Below are 9735 nucleotides of genomic sequence, written 5' to 3'. Positions count from 1 at the left end.
ATGAGCAACACTGGCTGAGCTAAGCCTTCAGAGAAAGGCCAAAGATGGGGAGAAGGGCCTCCATTCTCAGTATCTCATCCCTCAGTGACATGAGCAGACAACAACTAAGCTTGGAAAATTCTGGGATTTCACAGACCTACCAGCACTGGGGGAGAAGCACTGAGATGTCTCACCTAATACTCCTGCAGATGTGGGCACTTTTTGTGACTCACCTCAGCACAAAAATAGCTGTAGCTGTCAAAATATATGATTTTATCTCACTACTAACCTAAATGGGGTTACTCACACAATCAAGGACTAATTGCATGAGAAGGGATTGCTTGATCAGGTTCTTAGACTTGTGTGTTTCTGGTCAAGTCCTCAATGGATGCAAATTAGCACAGCTTGAAAGAAATTAGTTCAGTGATTCTGAAGGTGTGGCTTCCACTATTTGTGTGTTTGAGAGGAAAGGCAACAGAGACAAAGCAATTCTGCAGGAGAAAGTTATGGCTCTACTAACATACTAGTAATAGATAAAGCAAGTTGGTACAATATAATTTATTTGGATTGTCATTATGTTCTTTTTAAGACTGCTAGGCAAACAAATTAGTCCTGGGTTAAATGTCAAACCTCTGTAGTGGGATTTGAAACTGACTAAAGGATGAAAAGGTAGAGAATTTAGGCACATAAATGGTAAGAATTTAAAGCTAGCTGCAGAGGGCCAGTACTATTTAGTACATTTAAGTTATTACTAATCAGGAGATGATTGTGTGGGAGTCTTTGGAGAACATAAAGAGTTGAGATGCATCAAGTCTGAAAGAGGTTTGAGGAATTAGAAAGGATGTAAGTATATAAGCAGATAGTCATCATTTCTAAGACAAAGTGATACTTCCACAGAAAACCTCATTTTGCCTGGTCATTGCTAAAGCACAAGTCAGCAACGGAGAATCTCTCCTATGAGGAAAGTCTAGCAGAATTGGGGTTGTTCAGTGGGGGCAAGAGAAGGCTTCCAGAGAAACCTTTCATTACATAAGGGGCTTGTAAGAAAGACATTTGAGTAGGGCCTGTAGTGATAGGGCAATGGGGAATGGGTTTAAACTGAAAGAGGGCAGGTTAAAATTGGATGTTAGGAAGAAATTCTTCATGGGGAGGGTGGTGAGGCACTGGAACAGGTGGCCCGGAGAAGATGTGGATGTCTCATCCTTGGAAATACTCAAGGCCAGGTTGGATGGGACTCTGAGAAACCTGGTCTAGAGAAAGGTGTCCCTGCCCATGGCAGGGGAGTTGGAACAAGGTGGTTTTCAAGGCCCATTCCAAACCAAGCCATTCTATGATTCTCTTCCCTTCTTCTCTCTACTTCCCTCTGCTATAAAATCTCTGTGGGCTGAACCACAACCATTTTGCATCTGTTCACAGAAACCCTTCACAGCTGCAAGTCTCATTCTGGGAGAAGCAGCAGTACAGGCAAACAGCAGTTATTTTAGCAAATTTTCTCATGGTCATTTCACACTTCAGGCACAAGAGCTTCAGAAGATGAAGGACTCTTGCATACCAGCATTTCTACAAAAACTTTTGTTCCCCACTGACCTCGAGTCTTGTATATCTGTGGGAGATGTATGGCATATAATAACAGCAGTGCTGGGGGAAGCTCAGTCAGTCACAGCTTACACACACAGGTAAATGCATTTTATTAACTGAAAGCTTTCATTTTCTCTTGTGGGCTCATGGGAGCCCCTGATGGCATTTTTGTAAGGAGAAAATGGAACTGAATAATCTTTCAAGAAAAAGAAAAACTAAAGCTTACAATTAATTCAGCTCTATAAATGCCAAACGTGGGTTCAAAAGCCAATTTAAAATCTTCAATGTAAGATCAAAAAATACTACAAAAGGATGCAAGTATTTTTTAAACAGGAATGTTCTCTTCAGGAGTCAAACCACTTCACAAGTTGACAACTTTCTGTATTCATAACCAGCAGCTTCCTTTTGAAGCAACTTTCACATTGAGATCTGATGGAATAACTCAACATTGCAAAACAGGCAAGTACTATAAAGTATGCTTATTATTTTGAGTGCTACAAAAATAAAGTCACAGATAAAAATCTCAAGATGTGCACAGCCTAAAAACCTTACTGGTCCCTGCCTTACAGAGATTCTAGCTGATACATAAGTGGACAAAAATATACAGGAAAGCAATGCAGTACGAAAAATGAAATCCATTAATTAGCAGCTTGTTTTGTGGAGTCCTGTATAAAGAAATAGCAGGTCAAACAAATATTTGTGACAGTTCCCCTTTAAACCAAATTATGGTTGTATTTGGCCATATTTGAAATAAAACACATACACTGTCAGCCTCTGCCAAATGCAGCCATCACCATCTGAGAACAGCTCAAGGTAGAGAAGGAAGTAAAATTCCAAATTTAATCAATGATGTCTATGAAAAAATTAAGTCAAATGTCTGAACTATATGGGTATAAGCATACATTCAGACAGTGATCCTTCTTCATCAGCAGAAGAAAATTCCAGCATTTTAACATTCCTGTGATATAGCATGCAGTAGGTATATTAATTTAACTAAATTTAAAATTGCAAGCACACAGTAAACACAAAGTTCAAGTTCTCTGTAACATCAGAAAAGAAGGGGTATTTTGGCTTCTCATTAGGCTTCTACACAGAAGTGAATTTTATACACAAAATTTGTATCATATCCATATATCCATTTCTCCTGCAGGTTTGTACCCACTGCAGAGAACATTTTAAATGATAGAGCTTCCCAAGCATAATAAACTCTTTGCAGCTAACTCACAAAATACATTCTTAAGTTTGTGCAGAATATGTGCTGAAATCGTGCTGTTATTTCTTTGTCATTAGTTAACAACTCTCTGGAGCAAAACACACAGTTATGGTTGCTCATGACACCTGTCATACCACTAAGCTCTGATCTGTGGATAAGTCAAAGGCATGAAGTTATCAAAAGACCCATAGCAGCTATTTAAACATTAAATAAGAATTTTTTTGTAGTAGTTCATAAAAAATTTAAAGACAAAAGTATAAAGTAAAAAAAAATTAAAACAACTGTTGTGAATTCTACTTTTGTCTCTAGGACCTCTTTATTTTCACATTGGACTTGCAAATTTTTTTTTTTTAATAAAAGAGTACTGGTGTGTCAGAAAAAAAAGTTCATTATCTGGGACTATTTCTGTGACTCCTAGAACTTGCCTTATGGGATTAGCTGCCCAAAAATGACACTGGAAATATGGGTCCTGCAAAACAGTATACTTTTATCTAGGTCCAACAGCATGAAATATTTTCTGCTTGGGAGGAAGGATTTGTTCAGTGAGGCTATTGCATCTGATTATGTGACACTGCATGGTACCAGGAATAAACAGACATCAAAGACAGCACTGTGAATGGAACAACAGCTAAAAGCTTTAGCAGCGACACTGAAAAAACAGGGAGAAAGGACGTGGAAGAGACCGATGCAGCATGTATCTCCAAGTAAGGTGTGCCAGAAAAATGGAATGACTGTAAAAGAAGCTGTTTAAGTCTTACAGTCTTTTAACTGTGAGAAAGTGGATAAGTTTTCTGAAGTTTTCATGAAGCTACAGTGTGAAAGAACTTTGCCTTTCATGCAAAAGTGTGACTCCTGGCTGGCTGGCCCCAGGCTGGACAAGCTGTTTTGCTCTTTCCTTGGACCCTTATCCTACAGAAACATCTTAAAAATTAAGTCACTCCCACTCAATTTTAGGTAACACTTGAAAAATGTAACTAGCAGCCCTCTTCCTTCTATTCCTCTCCCTTCTGTTTCCTTTAACATCTGCCAAAGCATCTATATCTTGCTGGCTGGGACATTCACTTTGGTTGGTGGCAGGCAACTGGAATTCTTTCAGGGGGAGAAAGGAACGGAATTGTATCCCATATAGAGTATTCTGCCCACCCAGAATTACATTATATAGATTACCTGTAAGGAAGTCATTGATACTTCCTCTGGTTTTGTCTTATAGATGACTACTGCTGCACTTCTAAAGAAAATTTCTGGGACAATCTACTTACTTCAGTGTGTTTGGAAGGAAGAACTTTTCAGGAGGCACAGGTAGGATGGCTTTGAGTCCAGACAAGGATGAGGATGTGTAAGAGACTGTCCAAAGTTTCCTTCATTTGCCTCACGACCGTCACAAGGACAGGGACTAAGATCCTGAAGACCCTGACTAGAGTTCTGGCCTGGTTGAGGTGGATGTTCATCAAGTGATTGTTTGCAGGTGTGCTTGCTGTGTCACCACAGTCTTACACCTGCTTCATGATCCCCGCTCCTCACAACAGCCCATGATTTCCTCACCTCTTGGCCAGATGCGACCAGCTTTAGAGAAAGACTCCTTTTCTGAGGTAACTTTGGTGATCCCTCATGTAAAATCCCTCATCTGCCTCATGACTGCTGTCAAGGATGGAGATTGAAGGCCCTATAGAAACCAGTCCTGAAACAATGGTTCCTGCTCACTGCTGAGACTGGTTTGTCCTGTTTCACAACTAGACTATGTGTACTTGTTTTCATTAGACTTAGTCTCCACTGTCCTGTACCTGTTCCCCTCCCAGTGGAGGACTATAAAAGACCCCCGAGTTAACCAGAGACTTTGAGATTCTCCCCAGTGTGGCAAGATGGATCTATTGGCTGGACCATGAGGATCTTGTCTCTCTGTTGGTAGCTATATTCCCCCCTCCTCCTTCTCTCTCTCTCTCTCTCTATCCTTTATCTCCTTTCTAATCCTTCTATCGCATTTGCTGTGGACACTTAATAAAAGGTGCATTTTGTTTTGGTTAATACTGAAATCTCCTTCTGTGTTTTTTTTTTGCCTCGGAGATCAGTAAAGGAACCATCATGACCCCCGCTTGTACTAGTGGATTGTGACAGGATGTGAGATGGAAGCTTATTCCCCATAGCCCCTCAAAGTGATTTGAGAACAACTTTCCCCTCCAAGTGCTGACTGTGAATTCCTTATGAGACATGAGTCCTTGAAGGGGCAGAAAGGACAGGCTGTTGATTCCTGTATGGCAGTAGGAACCTAAAAGCTGGACTATACACAGAGACACGGTTTTCCAGCACCCAAATCTGCTGGTGGACCCAGACCAATGCTCACTTCACTGCGTTGTGTCTCCTGGAGAACCCCTGAGGTTTGCACTGACACACTACAAGTAGAATATACAGAAATCTACATTGCTGCTGGCACCACATGTGAACTGAAAGGATTTCTGTCACCACTGGGACCAGAAAGTTTAACATTGTTTGTTAGCTCTATGTTTTCTTTCTTTAAAAATGTTAGGATACTGACATTTCATGCTGCCTGGTTTGCATACAACTAAGCTATATGGTATGGTAATTTTTGCTTTGTTTTTTTACACATTATTCTATTGTTGTCATAGTCTTTTGAGATTTGCCATTTATGCCCTAAGCACTAAACAGTGCACTAGGATGCCGCTTACCTTAATTTTTTTTTTTGACATTTTTCATATAGAATGTTCCCTGCATAGTTACAGACTCAGTACTATTAAAAAAACAGCAGGAGGAAAACCCAATTAAACTTGCAATTTTCCACCAAGCAAGGCACATATGCAGTGTTCCACCAGATGACTTGCTCTGTCCTTGCCTGTACGAGACATATCTACAGAGGATTTTCACCTGGGGTCACAGCATGGCTCATTTCCTAAAACTGCTATCTTTCTGCAGAAGATAAATATGAATAAAACATAACCATAATGGCTTTCTTCACTTCAAATATATATACTGAATTTACATGAAGTGCTAACATTTCAAAAGGCTCTCCAGACCTCTGAAAGCTGCCTGGGCTTTCAGTTGCAGCTTCTTTGTACACACCAGAATTGCTTCCCATGTTGTTCAGGCTATAGTGGTGTGCAACTCCTCCATACATGGGCAATCATTTAATCTTCACATATGCAGGAGGAAGACTGGGCAGTTTTATGCTCACAGAACTGGACTCCTCCTTTGACATCCCATCTGCTCTTTAAAATCAATCCCATTAAGGCGCTCTTGGTGTGATTCAGAGGGAATCCAGACCCTGATTTATAGCAAACCTAGGATGCAATTGGTCTCCCATCACTTCATCTGTCCTCAAGCTCAACAATTTTGGCAAGCAAGTCTTCCCTGTTTCCTCCATACTCAAAGGAGCATTTTTACATATAGATGTAGGTATCCTTCTGCTCAGTGATTCATCAGCATCTCCCATTTCAGGATGGGCTGAGTCATTTGTCTCTCTATTCAACAATTAAGAGCCTTAGATCACTTTCTAACTCAACAGTTAACGCCAAAGTAATTTACATTAAAATAGTTAAGCCTTATCCCCAATTGAATCATTGCTCTTTATTTTTATGTCAGGATTGATGACACTGTGACATAAATCCCAGGGAACTTGGGTAAAGTAACACTCCTCTGAGAAAGTCCTGCTTTTGGCTTTGATAGAGTTCATTTTCTTGGTAGCTTATTCAGTGCTGTGGTTTGGGATTTAGTACGAGAATAATATTGATAACACACAGATGTTTTGGTTGTTGCTAAGTAGTTCTTACCCTAGGTCAAGGACTTTTTGCAGAACACATTTACTGCATTTACAAACAGTCAAAATATTACTGATGGCTATAAAGATGAAGAGACTTTTTGACTATGTAATGAAAGAGATGGAAAATTGGGAATCTTCAGCACAATGGATAGTTTCATCTTACTCACCAATGAAAGAAAAGCTGAATGTCTCAGGCTTCTCAGTTTTCTTGCCAGAACAGTTCCATCTGGAGCATTATGACTGCAGAGCAAACATTCAGAACTCTATATAAATTCTGTCCAGCAGAATGGACAATGGAAAAATCAGCTGCCTCAGTGGAAAGCTTTAAATGCATTGACAAAAGCAGCTATGCCATCTGAATTAAAGAACACAATCATTCAACTCTTGCCTTCCTCTGGATCTGGAGGACTGCAAACATCAAGCTTTGGGCTGCCAAGCTTTCCCATGGATAGCAGTAGTAACAGGCTACCAACTTCTTCTTTACAATGATTTCCATTCTTGCCAGTGCATCATCATCTGGAAATTCTGATGGTTTTGAGAGCATTTCTGCTGCTTGTAATCCTCCTACTTTTGAGGCTACATCCTTGCCTAGGAATTTTTCTGCTGTGAACTCTTCAAGCACCATTTTGCTTACAATCTTTGGAACATTTAATGCAGCAGGAGCAACTTCTGCCTCACAGTCCAGCAGTATTTTATTTGGATAGACTGCCAGTGTCTCTGGACATAACATCCCATCAGCAGCTTCTGCCCTCACAAAGCAGAATACATGAAAAAAGTTATTTACACCAAAGAGCAGCTGAAGAATTGAAACAATTTGAAACAAAAAAGATTGTAATGGGAAAAATTCCTCTTAAGCCACCACTAGTAGAAATTTTAAATGTTTAGGACTTTCTAAGTTTATTTTCAAACACGCTATTTTCTCTGATTGCTCAACTACACACTTTTGTGGTTGAGCAATGAAACAAAATGTTTCCACTTCAGTTCATCTTTCTTTCATCTTCAAGTCTTCTGCAGTAATAACCTCTCAGGTTTAAAAAAAAAATCTTATCAAGGCCAGATTTAATGAGGCTTTGAGCAACCTGGTCTAGTGGAAGGTGCCCCTGGAACAAGATGATCCTTAAGGTCCCTTTCACCCCAAACCATTCTGTGATTGTGTCTTTTCAGTTTCCCATGCTCAGTCAATGAGGAGGAGCACAAGAAGCCAGGAGGCAGAAGGCCAGGACAGCTGACCTGAACTGTCCACAGGGACATTCCATACCATAGAATGTCACGCCCAGTATCTAAACTGGGGAGAATTGGCCAGGAGGGGGAGGTCACTGCTTGGGAATAGAGTGGGCAGCAGCCAGTGGGTGGAGAGCAATTGTGTTGGGCATAACTTATTTCTCTTAGGTTTTATTTATATCTCTTTCTCCTTTTCAATAAAATTCTGTTCTTATTATTGCTATTATTATCATGTTTATTATTAGGAGTATTATTATATTTTACTGTATTTGAAGTCTTAAACTGTTCTTATCTCAACCCATGGGTTTTACCTGTTTTTCTCATTCTCCTCCCCATCACACCAAGACTGCATGGGGGAGTGTCATGGTTTGACACTGGCACAATGCCAGTGCCCCATGAAAATATAATTCCCTGGTGTTTGCTGTGAGATGTGACCAGGAAATAAGCAAAGCAGGCCTCTACCTTAGAAAAAAAAGTTTATTAACTAAACTACAAAAGGAAAAAAAACCACACACACACACACGCACACACACACACCTGGAAAATGAAAACTCCACAAAAAGCATTTCCTCCTCCCCCCACCACATTTCCAATACATCTTCCAAATTTCAAGTCTCCATCCATCACCCTGTAAATACTCAATTCCAGTCCATCAAGAGGAGAGGAGTCCTTCTTGGGGCCATGGTGACCTCTTCCTTGCATGCCCAGCGCTCTCACCACTGCACAAGGAACAGAGCTGCTTCAAGGGTTATCCTTTTAAGGGTGCTTTGACCAGTTCCGAGAAAAAAAGCACAGTTTCCTCATCACTCTCGGGACCTCTTGTCCCCCCCATACTTATCTACCCCCTGGGGCCGGGGGGTCTCCAAAACTGAACCCTCTCAGTTCTGAGCCATCGCCTCCCCCCTGCATGCAGCCTCTGTGTCGCGAGGAAGCATGGTTCTGTCCATGGCTGTACCAAAAAGAGTCCAGCAACCAGCTACTCCATCATCTCTTTCCGGCCTCTTCTTTACTCTCCCAGCCTCACTCACTGCTCCAACTGTCATTCATTTGCTCATTTCTTCTTTATCATCCACTCCATCTCCCCTCCGGGAAAGGTCCAAATGCTCTGTGAGGTCTCCATTGTCCAGAAAGGGGTTAACAAACTTCTGCACTCAGCCAGGCTCCTTCCTTGCTGCACTTCCGCCTTCCCCCTCCTTCTTCACAGGCCGATATCACTTCAAGGCCACAGGCCTGTACCAGCTTTCCCTCTCTCGTCTTCTGGCCGGGGGTGGGGGGGGCTGCCCAAATCTTCTCGGGGCCTCTCTCCCTCTGTCTCTCCTGGGGGGGGCTGCCCAACACCTCCTGGTGCCCCCACCACCCTTCCATCCTGAGGGGTCAGGCCTACCTCTGCCGGGCCGCAGGTTTCCCCCGCCCAGCTCGAAGCCGGGCAGGGGAGGCCTTGCCTCTTTGCTGGCCGGAAATCAAAGAGCGAGCCCAAGGGAGTGCTCTGCTTCTAACCCCTGTGTTCTCAGAGGCGCATCCACCCTCAGTGGCCAAGCCTGGTGTCAATTTAAAATCTGAACACCTATTGGCCTCTGGCCACTCCATTCCCAGAAAACCTGCTTCCTGGAAACCCACGACAGGGAGTGAGAGAGCACGTGTGTGGTTGATGCCTGGGGTTAAACCAGAACAGAGTCAAGAGTCCAATAGTCCTAAGTAATAATTTTTATTCCAACAATATTTATAAACATATAACTAGAACACAGTTAGATAAAATGCATGAGTAGTGATAGAAATGCCACCTTTCTGCCAAAGTGTGGTTCTTACCATTACTCAACTGTGTCAGGTCCCTTTTCCCACTGTGTCCCTGGAAGCTTACACTCCTGGATATCCAGTGGTCTGTCTGCAATGGGACAACTGCAGAAAGCATTTGCTTAGAGTGGTTACTGGCTCAGCAGAAGGGTGCTTTCCATTTTGCCTGGCTGAGAGCTGAATT

The 9735-nt window shown here is 41.9% G+C and overlaps 1 pseudogene; it reads left to right on the top strand.

The window, feature by feature from the left end:
- Window positions 1–4323: 4323 nt before the first annotated feature.
- On the top strand, window positions 4324–7499 carry LOC115901806 (annotated as a pseudogene).
- The last annotated feature ends 2236 nt before the right edge of the window (window positions 7500–9735 follow it).

The sequence above is a fragment of the Camarhynchus parvulus genome, chromosome 3 (genome assembly GCF_901933205.1).
Source record: "Camarhynchus parvulus chromosome 3, STF_HiC, whole genome shotgun sequence".
In the NCBI taxonomy this organism is placed as follows: domain Eukaryota; kingdom Metazoa; phylum Chordata; class Aves; order Passeriformes; family Thraupidae; genus Camarhynchus; species Camarhynchus parvulus.
The sequence above is the reverse complement of the archived record's forward strand: the minus strand, read 5'-3'. Positions and strand labels throughout refer to the sequence as shown.